At 43.2% G+C, this 14,269-nt stretch overlaps 1 long non-coding RNA gene across 1 annotated transcript; it reads left to right on the top strand.

The window, feature by feature from the left end:
* Positions 1-233: 233 nt before the first annotated feature.
* Positions 234-12,401, top strand: LOC141419182 (uncharacterized). The gene is made up of 3 exons (XR_012443826.1): positions 234-1,184; positions 6,313-7,241; positions 7,339-12,401. It is a non-coding gene; the product is annotated as an uncharacterized lncRNA (long non-coding RNA).
* Positions 12,402-14,269: the final 1,868 nt, after the last annotated feature.

Below are 14,269 nucleotides of genomic sequence, written 5' to 3'. Positions count from 1 at the left end.
TGTCGGCGGAGCGCGGACGTGCGGCCGACCGACAGGGAAATGGCGGCGGAGGAAGACGGGCGGGGCGGGGCAGGGCGCGGCCCGAGCCCAGAGCCCGGCCGCCAGGGGGCAGCCGCGCGTCTGCGTCCCGCAGCCGGCTGGAACCGGTCTAGCCGGAAGTTGGGGCGTGGCCTTCGCTTCCGCAGCAAGTGAGCCACGTGGCCCGCCGGCCAGCTAGAGGAAAACAACAAGATGGCGGCAGGGACGGCGCGATGAACGTGCAACGTCCGAGGGGCGGAGCCAGACGGGCTACGTGGTGCGCGTGAGGAGCGCGCTTCCGCTCGCCTGACCAAATATGGGCTTTCTTTCCGGAAGGGAGGGGTTGGTGGCTGCAAATGCCGCAGGGCGAGGCTGGGGAGGAGCGCCTGGGAATGCTTGCGCCCTGGCTGTGCAGGAATTTAGGTTACGGTTGTCTCGAAGGCCTGCCAGGCTCCAGAGGGAGGGTGGACAACTCAGTGACTGAGGCCTTAAAGCATTTCCGCCCCTCGTCCAGCTGTTGATGCAACCGTGTGACTTGCAGAAGGGAGCTGTTGCGCAAAGCAAGTGTGGCTGACTCCCAGGTTCTCCGCGTTCAGCCACCTTGGATGTTGTTCGAGAGACAAAAATGTGGCTTTCCCTTCCTGCTGCGCCTTCACACGGACCCCATGTTCAAATTCACGTGCATTCCGGCTTATTCTGCGTGGGTTTGAGGTGCACAAGGAGCCACTGTGGGTAAAAACGTGAACACAAGCTGCTCTGGGGGTGGGGCATATGTAGAACAGAGACACTTGAAAAATTAGATTCGGATTCTCTCAGACATTCTTGGCTAATTTGTGACGCCCTTGGCATGTTTCTGAAGTGATAAGACCTTTTTGTTTTAATAACACTCGTCTCCCAAAGGTTTGGGAGGTTTCCTAAGGATTTTGAACGTACTTGTAGGATTCCTGGTCGTTTCCTCAGTCTGGTAGGGATTTTAACACTTGGGCTTGTGATCAAGACGACTGGCAAACCCGGCTGGTGGAGCACAGCTGTAATCCCAGCAGTCGGGAGGCTGAGGCAGGACGATCAGAAGACCCAGGACGGCCTAGGCTACAGAGCAGAGATCCTGCCTCAAAAACCAACAAAAAGAAACAAGTGCATTGATACTAAGTGATGAACTAGAAACGGTATAAAGTGACCATGAGAAAATGGGGGGCAAAAAAATCTCCAGGCTTGATTTTAAGGGTTAAATGGGCGTTTTTGACCCAAGCCACTCCCTTTGGGATCATCTGTGAGCAAATTAAATTATGGAGGCACCCCTCCTGTGTGTCCAAGCCCTCTGAGATGCGTGCACTTTAGACTTACCGTCGTTAGAAAGCTGGGGACAGTTGCCTCCTTCAGAGCAATTCCTCCATTGACTGGTTCAGTTCAATTGTGTGTGTGTGGTTTTTTGGTTTTTTTTACAGTGATTACCCGTTTTTTTTTCCTCGGTCTCCTTTTGTACATATGGTTCAGGTAAAATCTGGGCAATTTTTTGCTGCAAATGTCACCGATATAAAGGGACATCAGATTTTAAGAGAGTCCTCAGGCCTTGAAGTTGTTTGCCTCATTAACACAGGCTTCCTGTTAAAAGGGAAAAACGTATCTTGGGCCTTAAAGTAACTTACTATAGCAAATTTAGTTTTAAAAAATCAATACAGGCAAATAGAAGAAAATTAAAACCCATACTCCAATAGGTCAGCATACGCAAATTGGCTCTCAGTATAGACATTGTTTTGGGAGACTGTGTTTGTGTAAAATTTAATACCTCCTTTGCTAAAAAAATTTTTTTTTTTAATGTTTTATTTCAGGGCCTGGAAGGTGTAGCTCAGTGATACCCTGAATTAATCCGCAGCCTAAAAGAAAATGTTTTATTTCCTATTACTAAAGCAAATTATGCTTAATAGAAAACATTAAAAAAATACAAAGAAAAACACCATCCAGACTGCAACCACTATTAAACAAATTGTACGCCTGTATGTAGCTTTGTAACCTACGTTTTGTGTTTAGCTATGAATAATGGACATTTTTCTTATGTCACTAACAATCATGAATTTTAGAACCCTCAAAGTGTTGTTAATTAACAATAATTAACAATGCTTTTCACTGTTTTCTTACTATTGGTCAGGATTTGTTTGCCATCTTTGTTTGTTGCTTTTTTTATTCCCTCCTCCCCTCAGGGGGATGATTCCAGAGCCTCCCAACTGCTAGGTAAGCATTCTACCACTCTGCTACATCCCCAGCAATGAATCTGAATGTTTAAAGACTGTTTGATAGATATTTCTGCTCTCTAAATTGTATATTTAATTGTATTACATCCAGAACCTTCTAATTAACGTGCTTCAGTAACCCGCTTAAGGTCAAATCCCAGCTCTTCAAGTTGGATTGCTTTTACTGTTTTGTTTTTTAGGGTTTTTTTTTGGTGGGGGGGCAGAGGGCTACACCTTGAGCCACCCCACCAGCCCTTTTTTTGTGATGGGTTTTGTCCAAATAAGGTCTCAAGACCCAGGCTGGCTTCAAACCATGATCTTCCTGGTCTCTGCCTCCTGAGTAGCTAGGATTACAGGCATGAGCCACTGGTGCTTAACCACTTTTACTCTTCTACAGCAGTATTAATTGTTCATTTTCATTCTTGTTTTGAAGATTGTGAGTTAGATTATTGGTAATTACTTTTGTTGTTTTGGCAGTACAGGGCCTCACGCTTGCAAGGCAGGCACTCTACCAGTCCTGTTTTGTGTTGGGTTTTGTTTTCAAGATAGGATCTCTCAAACTATTTGCCCAGGCTGGCTTTAAACCAAGATCCTCCTGACCTCTGCCTCCCGAGTATCTAGGATTACAGGCAAGAGCCTCTGGCACCCAGCTCCTAATTTCTCTTTAAATGAAGTCTTTCTAATTACTTGTAATAAAATACATTCCACTCAGGTGGAGAACACAGTTTGCTAGAAATATTTATTCAAAAGGATTTGGAGACCTGGGGGTATGGCACTTGCCTAGCATTTTTGAGACTCGGGGTTTGATCCCTAGCACTGAATGGCATTTGGGGCTTTTTGAACTGACATGTATGTTAGTCATTATTCTACAACAGTTTTCCTTTTGTTGACAATTCCCCACTACAGAGATTCATCTCTTGGACTCCAGTATTGGAGACCAATTCAAAGCATCCAAACAAACCTTTGCAAAGCTTCCACCGATGCACAGCAGTAAACAGGAGGTGTTTTTAGCTATACCAACACTGCGCATCTGAGATTAAAATCTGTGCTCAGAGATTCACTGTCTTCCTTTCAAAACAGCTCTAGTTTTGTTTTGTTTTTTTGGTTTGTATTATCATTCAAATTTCATAACTGATACCCATGGCAGAAAATGGGTGAATATCTTGCATTTCAGTTCTTTTAAGGACAATTGACTTTAAATAGCTTTTTGGAAGCTAATAGCTTTTAGAAGCTTATCTCTGAGGTGCTGAAGCTTAGTATCTGCTACCGATACAAGTGAGAAGTCAGGGAAGGAGAAGAAAAATTATTTTTTTTTAAGCTTAAGGGTCCTTGAAAACATCATTTCCACTCTGTTACCGTTTTGCCCAGCAATGAAAGAAAAAGGTCATGTGACTTTGCCCCTTAACTTGGTTGGCTCACTTTCTGTACTCCAGACCTCAGAGTCTTGTCAGTGAGTCATGGGTACATTCCAGCCAGGGCCAAGGGTCTCCAGACCTAGGCACCACTATCTTACTTCTAGTCTCCTCCCAAAACCCCCCTCCTCCCCATATCAGATAGCACTGTCACCTTGCTCCTGGCTCTTTCCAGGTCCTGTGAAGCTGTGACTAGAGTAAGAGGGAGCCAGAGCTGGGTTCCAGCTGTCATTTCCAAACTGGGTGACCTCTGGTAGCCTAACATTTCTGGGCTACCAGTTTCCTTCCTGTAAATGGGGGATACTTCTTTTTCATGAGGATTCAATGATGAACAGCACGTCAATGGCTGACACAAATAGAATCTCAGCATATAGACATGAGTACTAATCCTCTGCCTCCTTAGTCTTTCTACCTGCCCCCCTGCCTCCTCCCCTTTCAGTCAGCAGCACATTCCAGCCAGACTTTGTGGCCTGAGACAGGAGGATCAAGAGTTCAAAGCCAGCCTGAGCTACACAGCAGAGGCCCTGTCCAAAAAAAACCAAATAAACAAAAGGAACAAACAGTTCTGAATTCCAACATCTCCTCCTGTGGGAAGTCTTTACTACTCTCTGCCTCCTTTCCAGGTTGTTTCTCCCTCCTCCTACTCCCAGACTTGATAACATTTACCCCTAGTGTCAGAGGTTCTGCAAAACTGAGCATCCAGAAGGTAGGATTGGTACAGTATTCATTTTTATGTCCCTGGGTCTAGCACAAGATGATACACAAACACACATTTCTTGTTTTTAAAGAGTGCATTAAGCAGGCACCAGTGGCTCATGCCTGTAATCCTAGCCACTCAGGAGGCAGAGATCAGGAAAAGCATGATCAGGAAAAGCAAGACCCTATATCAAAAAAAAAAAACCCTTCACAAAAAAAGGGCTGGTGGAATGGCTCAAGGTGTAGGCCCTGAGTTCAAACTCCAGTACAGCAAAAACCAAAAAAAAGTCCATTAACAGTAGTGGGGCTTGAACTCAGGGCTCTGTCACTTGAGCCACTCCTCCAGTCCTGAAAGTGTACATTGAAAAGGTGTGTTAAACCTGACTTCTCCCTTTCTGCCCTTATTCTGGTTGTCCACAGGAGACTGGACTTTGTACAATTGCCTTTTTCTTTTTTTTTTTTTTGTGGCATAGAGTTTGAACTCAGGGCCTTATGCTTGCTAAAATGGCAGTCTTACCACTTGAGCCACTCCATCAGCCCTAGAGTTTCCTTTATAATCTAACTGTACTCTGTACTGTATCATTAGACATCTCCATCTCCTGCTGTACTTGACTTTTCACTTTTTGTAGTTGTTTGTTGGCTTTTTTTTTTTTTTTTTGACACAATGCCTCACTATGTGATCCTCCTGCCTCAGCCTCCACAGTGCTGGGGTGCTGGGATTATAGATAGAAACCACCATACCCAGCTGGTTTGTCTTGCTGTGTTTTTAAAAAAAAAATCCACAAGACCTTTTTCCAGCCTTTGCATGTGCAGTTCCTTCTAAGAATGTTCTTCCCTAACTTCTCTGCCAGCTTAGTCTCCTTTAAGGGTGTTTATCGAACTCACTTCCTGTTGCTACTCCCAACCTTAGTCAGGGAAGTTCCACTTGATGTTCCCATAGCTGTCTGAGCACACCGTGAGGTGTCACTTAACCATTTATGGCAGTTATCACTTTAACATATTAGATCACTTAACAAAAACAAAGACTGTTCAAAGACAAGGATTTTTACTCTGTTCCCCTTTCTTCCCTGAACTTACGCCTGGCACATAGTGGGCACTCAGTATGTAACTGTTGCATGAATGATGAGTGAACAAGTAACAGTAAGCGCTCGCAAGCTGTTGATGTCTGCACTTGGAAGCCATCAGTTTACTGGGGACAACATACCTCCTGCTGTGTTTGTGTAACCTCTCAGTTCAGCACCTTGAACTGGAGGCTTTTTGGTGTTTGCCAATGTAATGCAGACAGAAAAAAGTTAATTACAGGTGCCTTCAGGAAACCTTCAAATTAGGACTGTTCAATTGAGCCAATAAAAATACAAGTTGTCCAGTTAAATTTGGGTTTCAGAGATGCACCAGGCAATTTCAAAATTACATTTGGTTTTGTTTTTGTGGTACTGGGGATTGAACTCATGGCGTTATGCATGCTAGGCAAACACTCAACCTCTGAGCTATATCCCCAGCCCCTGGCAATATTTTTAGTATAAGGATGTCCCAAATATTACTTATACTAAAACATTACCCTTGTTTACCAGAAACTCAAATATGACTGATGTCAGTCATGTATTTTATTGACATCCCAACCCAGTCAGTCTCTCTGCATTCAGACCCAGTAATGCTTCTTAGAGAATTTTACGAACAATGAATTTATCATCTGTTAAATCAATGGAAATCTGAATTCTGCTTACTAATTTTATTTTTTGCAATGCTAGGACTTGCTTGCTAAAAATTTTGACGCATATTTAAAACTCCGCTTTCTTAAAAACTTTTATTATATTTTAAACATCATAGACAGACTCTATAGTAATTTGTCCTCTTATCCACAGATCAGAACCACATTTAAGAGAAAGAATTCTAGTAATTCTTTGGGTCTGAATTTTTTGTATATATATATTTTTTCCTTTCCATGTCTATTCTTGCAGGGAGGAGAGATTTGCCTTAGCCACCAGAAACCGTGCAGAGCTGTCCTTGCCATAAAATGTCCCTTCCCTGCAGGGCAAAGGTGGTAAGGACACTGGAGCTCAGGCACCTGCCTGGCGGAGGTCTACAGCTGACATCTAAGCCTGCCGCAAGACTTTTGAAAAGTCAGAAGCACCATCGTATCTGAGACATTTTCTGATTTTAGCACTGGTAAATGAACCTGTAAGCAATCAATCCATCAGTCGCAGGCACCAGCTGCGGTTGCTGCATGTACTTATCTTCGTGACAGTGCTCAGTGTGATTTAAGTGTATTAAATTAAATCACATTCCTTGAAGCATCAACATGGAGGGACAGCTCTTCTACACACACACCTTTTTTCTTACACACAACTCATTTTCCCTGGGATTCTAGAAGGTAAGATGAGGGGATCCCTTCTCTAACATACAAACCTGAAAACCACAGACCAGGTGTCAAAACGGATGCAAAACATTTCCTTAGCACTCAGCTCTGCGTTGTGAAAACCATCATGCTTTCTTCAGAAATTACTGCGTTGCCACTGAAATTTCAGACACTTTACATTAGGAAAAAAGGGACATGGTCAAAAGGGGTTGAGGGTGAAAGTAATATGGGCGGATGGAAATTCAGTTTGTAACACTGAACAGTAGCTCCATATTTCTTCAGAATTCCTCCTGACCCCCGAGTGCAGAGGGGACAAGAATGTCTCTTCCTTTTATAAGTTTTATAAACTTATAAAAAAAAAAAAGCCATCTTTCACGGAGCAAACTATCAAAGGACAAACTGAGGGCGCCAAGGACCATCTTTCTTCTTTGGAAATGGATATTTAATGTGTCAACAGCTTTTATTTGAGGAGAACAATATATACTTTTTTTATTCTGTTGTTTCAAGGAGGCCTTAAGGAAATATCACTTGGTAAGGAGATTATTCTCAAAGTCAAGGTGTGTAGAATATATCCTGGTGGTTTGCAGTGCCAAACGCTGATCACTGTGTTATTCCTTTGTTCTTTCAGAAAAGTAAGGCAGCAATGCTACCTTTTAAATGGAAGATCCTAAAAGCTCCTAACTGGGAGGAAATTTCTTACTAAGCAGCAGAGGGGGGAAAAAATCGCATGGATTTATTCTACTGTAAAAGTTCTAAAGGAGAGGATGCTTTCTGGTTCTGCCCTACTTTTAAATTTTTTTTTTCTTTTGCAATTTTTAGTACTCTATAATTTGTCACTCCATCTGTCAAAGATGAGTTTCCTTTTCCTCGTGATACATTCATTTTAGAACCTGTTGTAGTCACTGTGACTGTTTTTAAACTTGGTTTTGAAGATGCCTGTTCATTACAGTATTTGCCCAGATATAGACGAGTGCTACCCTGTGAATTGACTTCGCACTGAATTTTATTTCCTTTGAGAAGAGAAATGAAATTACTGTACCCAAAGGAAAATAAAATGTGGAGTCCGTTTCACATTTTGGCTTCTCGGGAGCTGCACACGCCTTTGCCCAGCGCTTCGGGTAGGAAATGGACGCGGCGCCTTTAAGAGGAACCTGCGGTAATTTTCCACTGCGCCCAGCCAGCGCCGCCCACGCGGCCGGCGGCGGAGTGCGGCACAGTGCGCCTGCGCAGCGCGGGCGCGCGCCTCCGTTGCCTGGATACCGCCCCCCCCCCCCCGCCCCCGGCGCCCGCTGTCCTTCTGTTTCCTGCAGGGCTTCGGAATCCACTCTTAAAGCGCCCAGAATAAAGGCGGTTGCGCACTGTGGAGCCGAAAGCAGAAGCCGTGTGGCTGGCTTCGAGTGTGTTCAGTGTCAATATTTACTTCTTATTATAACATTGCAATGGCCTTTTACTTGGGTGTTGTGGATGGGAGAAACATCAGGGGAGTGCCTCAAGGTGTTTCTGGCCTTAAAATTGGTGATAACTTCGTAGTTTCTTATGATAAGATTTCTGGTTATTCTTGTTAAATCAGCTCAGAAAGAGGTCTTGAGATTTGAGCTGGGCTGTGACGCTGAACTGTAGAGACCAACCACGTCATTGCCTGGGCCTCAGGTTAACCGTGCCTGTGGGCCGCCGCCCCCCACACGCTTTAAAAACACCCATTGATTTTTTCTGCTTTTCTTGAAAAGTTAGTTTACCCCGAAAAATGATCTTAGGGCACTATAATCATTGTTAGATTGTAAATCCCTTTGGGGACAGAAACTGCATGCCAGGACTTCCTGCTTGCAACAAACCTTCAAGTCAACTTTGCCAAATGCTGCTAATCAACACCTATGGAAGCATAATTTGCTGTGAACAGACTTCACGTTTGTATCAGGTATTGGTGTCAGGACATTTTGTGCAGCAAGACCCAAAGCCTAGCCAGCCTCGGTGGTAGGTGTTGAAAAAAATCTATGTTTAAAAAAAAAACCAAAAAAAAAAAAAAAACCCTGGCATCTCCCTCCCAAACTTAGCCTCCACAAGAAGAAAAAAAAGCAAGCAGTTTCTTTACTAAATAAGCTTTAATCCAAAATGGGCTGTGCCCCACAGGCAATTGGTGAAGGACTTCCAAGATGGAAAGAAATTTTACCGTTTTACCTACCTAAGCAGACACCATTGCTGTATACATAACATTCTCAAGAGGAACAACTAACCCCAAATGAAAGGAAACTTTGTGTTGTCATCCAAAGCTTACCTGGTAATTTGTGCATGGTGACCTGTTAGCCAACTAGTTTTATCCAAAGGAAAAATATTTTTATAGTAGGAGTTAGGTTTGTAACTTAGAACAAGGCAGCCATCACAGTTAGACTCCTACTGTCCTGCAGAAACTGAGATATCACCTTGTCTGGCGATTACATTTCAAAGAAAGGGCTCTCTGGTCCTTAAGAACGACATTCCTGGGCTGTAAGCCTGGACAGGAGGTTTATTTAGCTTTTAAAAAGATTTACATAACTTCTTACAAAGGTAGAGAAAGAATTTACCCTTGCAAATTTTCTAAAATAAATGCTGGAGGGAGAGAGAGAGGTCTTTGTCCCTTTTTACATTAAGGATATCTATTTGATTTGTTGGTTTGTTTTTTTTTTAACGTGACTCAGGACAGAGACCAGCTCTTCTAATCAGAAAAAAAGTTTGCATTCAAACTTTCACCTCACTGGCCCACCCTTTCCAAAGGCTCAGTAATTAGTTAAATATTAGGAAGCTAGGAGAAGTGGGTTAGCAAATGCTGAGGGTTAAATTTGCTGTTTTCATTCAAATTTTACGTCCTGGTTTCTTTGAAATTAAACCTGATTTCTTAGAAATTAAATTTCTAGCAGATGCTGAAGCAAATTAGTTTGCTGCCCCAGACCACGAGAATATGTCTAAGAAAAGCCAAACGGATGATTGGTTTAGTGTTCCTCTGAGTTCTGTCTTTTTAAGTCACAGTCTTCACTGACAGCCTGGAAGTGCCTGACAGGGGGACCTCTTTTCTGCCCTGACCTCCTGAGCTTCAGACACCTTCACCCTGGCATCCTACTTTAGCTGCTTTGCCAAAAGACAACTGGGGGCTCAGCGTGGGCTGATACCCTAGCCTGCCCCTTCCTCCCCCTCTTCTGCTGGCTTGGCTAACCAGAAAACAGCTCAGCATTCAATCATTTCCTTCTGAAATCCCTCCTTGACCCAGCTTCTTGCTCTTCCACCTATATCTGATTTGGTCTTTCTTCTCACATTTCCCTCTTAAAGCACACATGTATGCTTGATCAGATTTCATTTTCTCGTCCATACACTTATTTTGTATTCAAAGATCTTATTTCTTAATCTGGGAGTCCCAGCTGCTCACAGCCAGGTACCTATATGAATAGCTCTGAGATCAAACTGGTAACCACTAGGCCTAGCCAAGTCACCAAACTATTTGGTTTGGCTCATTAAAAAAAAGAAAATTTTTTTAAGGGAGATAACTACAAGGTGGAAGGGTAAGGGTAAGAGAGAAAGGAGGGGGTAAGAGAGCACTAGAAGCTGTGAATATCATTGTCACCATACATTACATGCATGTCTGGAAATGTCATGCTAAAATCCCTTGCTATGTGCAACTTACTATATGTCCACAAAATAATAAATTAAGGCCAAAAATCTTGATTTATATACAAACCAGGGACTTCAGCTTTTCTCTAGAGATAAGATATGGCCACCCTAGTGGCAGGTGCCAGGGTATTTTGGATGAGACATGAGCTTTGCACTTGGTCACAGCCTCTTTCATTCTCTGCTGTCTCCCATTGAGACTAAGTGTGAAATGCCATTTGCATTGAGCTGTATGTATATTTGTCTTTTTTTTTTTTTTATAGTACTGGGGTTTGAACTCAGGGCCTACACCTTGAGCCACTCCACCAGCCCTTTTGTGTGTGTGTGTGATGGGTTTTTTTCAAGATAGGGTCTTTAGAAACTGTTTGCCCGGGCTGGCTTTGAACCTTGATCCTCCTGATCTCTGCCTCCTGAGTAGCTAGGATTACAGATGTGAGCCACCGGTGCCTGGCTTGTACTTACATTTTTCTTGAAGCAAAATATTTATTTTTTGTTGTTCTTTTGATTTTTTTGAGGCAGGATTTCCCTATATAGCCCAAGCTGGCCTGGAACCCACAGACCTCCTGCTTCCACCTCCAGAGTACTGGAATTACAGTCATGCACCACCATGCCCAGCTCTGTAATAATTACTTCTCAGTAACCAAAAAAGGGGTGGGGGGGAAGGAGGGAAATAAGACTAAAACTCTTTCAAAAATAAAAGGAGGGAGCCCATTTCTGACTGAAAAGGAAGACTTGTGTCTGTTTATTACACACATAACATTGTTGTCATTTTTTTCTTCCAAACGAACTGCTTTGTTTATTAAAGTTATCCTCTTAGCCCCTAGAGCTATTTGAGGTCCTGACCCTAAGGAACTCAAAAACTGCTTGAGAAAGAGGTAGGGAAGGAGAAGCAAGTTCAGTACGTTAGAGTCCAAACTTACTTTCGCAGACTCCCGAATGAGCCAGGGCTTCAGTTTCACCCTGAGCAGGTGTTTGTTCCCAGTACTGGCACATTTTGGCTGGGTGTGCCTATGGTATTCAAATCCTTATAGCCACTGTCTTACACAAAACCACTGCAATAATAAGTTCATGTGTCTGCCTTTTTCCTGAAGGACAGCAGAGGCAGAGAACACATGACACAAGTACTGCTCTGTGGCAATCAGTTATTCAGATTGTTATCCACAGCACTTCACATATGATAAACAATGCCTGCTGTGTACAACTAACAACTGTTTTTGGACGAGCGCCAATGGCTCACGCCTGTAATCCTAGCTACACAGAGACAGTGATCAGGAGGCTAGAGGTTCAAATCCAGTCCCTGGGAAATAGTTCAAGAGACCCTATCTTGAAAATACCCAACATAAAAAAAAGGGCTGATGGAGTGGTTGAAGTGGTAAAGTGCCTGTCTAGCAAGCATAAGGCCCTGAGTTCAAACCCCAGTGCCACCAGAAAAAAGAAAGAAAATTGTTAGGTAGGTCTGTTGTTATTATGCTTATATATCAAAATGAGTTTCTAAATAAATGCTATCTTTCCTCTCTAAGCAGATATGTAAATACTGATGCATTTGTGTTGAGTATCCATCCATGTTCTGTTTTACATAAAATCTACCAAGATGCTGGGTGCCAGTGGCTCATACCTGTAATCCTAGCTACTCAGGAGGCAGGGATCAAGAAGATCACAGTTCAAAGCCAGCCAGGGCAAATAGTTCAGGAGACCCTATCTCGAAAAAAATCCATCACAAAAAAGGGGTGATGGAGTGGCTCAAGGTGTAGGCTCTGAGTTCAAACCTCAGTACTACCAAAAAAAAAATCCTCCAAGATAACAGAGCCATAATTAAAAAATTACATTGTTTATAGTTCCAGAGATTTCTTTAATGTATACAACTGTTTTCAAGGAAGAATTTTTAATTATTATTTCTCCCCGAATTTACATGTCTTAGATTTACGTTGTTTGAACAGGAATCCTACCTGGTTTAACAGGATAAAGAATATCGCTCAGTACCTGAGTATTCGTTGTTCTTTTGTGGCAATATTACGATTGTGTTATTGTGTTGAGACAGGGTCTCACATGTAGCCCAGACTGGCCCCATACTGGCTGTGTAGTCCAGAGTGGCCTGGAACCCGTGATATTTTGCCTCGGTCTCCTAAATGCTGGGATTACAGGAAGGCATCACCATGCCCACTGTCTTTACTAGCATTATTGACTATGTAATAGTCATAGGAAATAAAGTCATCTGTCCCCTTGTCCTTGCCTGGAATTTTAAAGTCATGAAATTACTGTTTTGTTTGGCCATATTTGTCCTTTCCAAATCTATAGAGTTACTGGGCAGTAGCTGGGGGTGGGGTCATTGTGAAAAACTCAAGCATTGATTTTGGCATACATTGCCATTAGGAATTACCAGCTTTCCTTTCAGAGCCACTTAAAAAACAACCAAAGTGGGCTAGAGGTGTGGCTCCAATGGGAGAGCACCTGACTAGCAAGCACGAAGCCTTGAGTTCAAACCCCAGTACTGCCAAGAACCAGATTTGCTGGGCACCAGTGGTTCACACCTGTAATCCTAGCTACTCAGGAGGCAAAGATCAAGGGGATCATAAAGCCAGCCTGGCCAAATAGTGTGCAAGACCCTATCTCAAAAAAGCCCATCACACAAAAGGGCTAGTGGAGTGGCTAAAGTGCAGGCCCTGAGTTCAAACTCCAGCACCACACACACACACACACACACACACACACACACAGACACACACACACAAAACCACCAAAGGAAGCCAGGTTTCATGGGGCACATGTGTAATTGCAACATTTAGGAGGTACAGGTAGGAGGATTGAGAGCTAAAAGCCAGCCTGGGCTATCTAGTAAGTTCCAGGCCAGCCTGAGGATCTCAAGTTCGAGGTCAGCCTGAGCTATACAGCTAGACCCTATCTCCAAAAAAAATCAAAAACCAAAACAAACCAAAAACCAAAGCAAACCCTAAAGGACATTCAAGGATTCTGAAGGGAAGGATGAATCCGAGAATTTCGCATTTATTAAATTGGTGATGAAACAGTTGTAGGTGTTTGGAAAAAGAACAATCAGTTATGCAAATTGCCTTTACTTTGAACTGGAAGAAGCAGAACGAACCCATCACCACTAGTAGTGACTTAAGTCAAAGTGAGAGTCCTGACAGCCTCTTCCCTATGCCAACACTCATCGGAGAGGAAGAGCAAGCAGCTGAAGGACCAGAAAATGGAAACACAGCTTCTGTCTCAGAGCCTAGCCAAGGCTCAGAAATGTAGTCCTGGTTTCTGTGGGAATATCTCAACTACACAGTGCACATAGTATAGTCATGTTCATTCTTCTTGTCTCATCAGTCCTCTAGATTTTTTTTTTTTCCTGTACTGGGGCTTGAACTCAGGACCTACGCCTTGTGCCATTCCACCAACCTCTTTTTTTGTGATGCGTTTTTTCAAGATAGGCTTTCTGGAACTGTTTGCCCAGGGTTGGCTTCAAACCATGATCCTCCTGATCTCTGCCTCTTGAGTAGCTAGGATTACAGGTGTGAGCCACTGGCTCCGGCTCCGGCAAATAGATTTCTTCTGAATCCTGTAAAAGGGGCTCGTTCCGAGAAGTACTCATTTACTGCTGGCTGCATGAGAGAGAGTGAAGCTTTGAGCGTTGCTGTGCCTGTGAGCATGCTGCAATAATTGTGTCCTGTCTACAAAAATAGCCACGTGTTTAATCTTTGAGGCTTTTCATTACCTTCAAATATAGCAATGCAAATATTTTGATACCTGACTTTATTTTAAGGATCCTGGCAATCAAAGAAAGACACTCAGTTTGCTAAATTATAGCATAGATTTGAAAGGGAAATATGTTTTTGTTATTTTGATTCGCAGGAATTCAGAAATCTGCAGGGTTCCTTATATCACACCAAATCAGCCAGAGCCAAACCAAACTCCTGTTCCTGCTG

The sequence above is a fragment of the Castor canadensis genome, chromosome 19 (assembly GCF_047511655.1).
Source record: "Castor canadensis chromosome 19, mCasCan1.hap1v2, whole genome shotgun sequence".
Lineage (NCBI taxonomy): Eukaryota > Metazoa > Chordata > Mammalia > Rodentia > Castoridae > Castor > Castor canadensis.
This window is presented reverse-complemented; position numbering and strand designations above follow the sequence as displayed.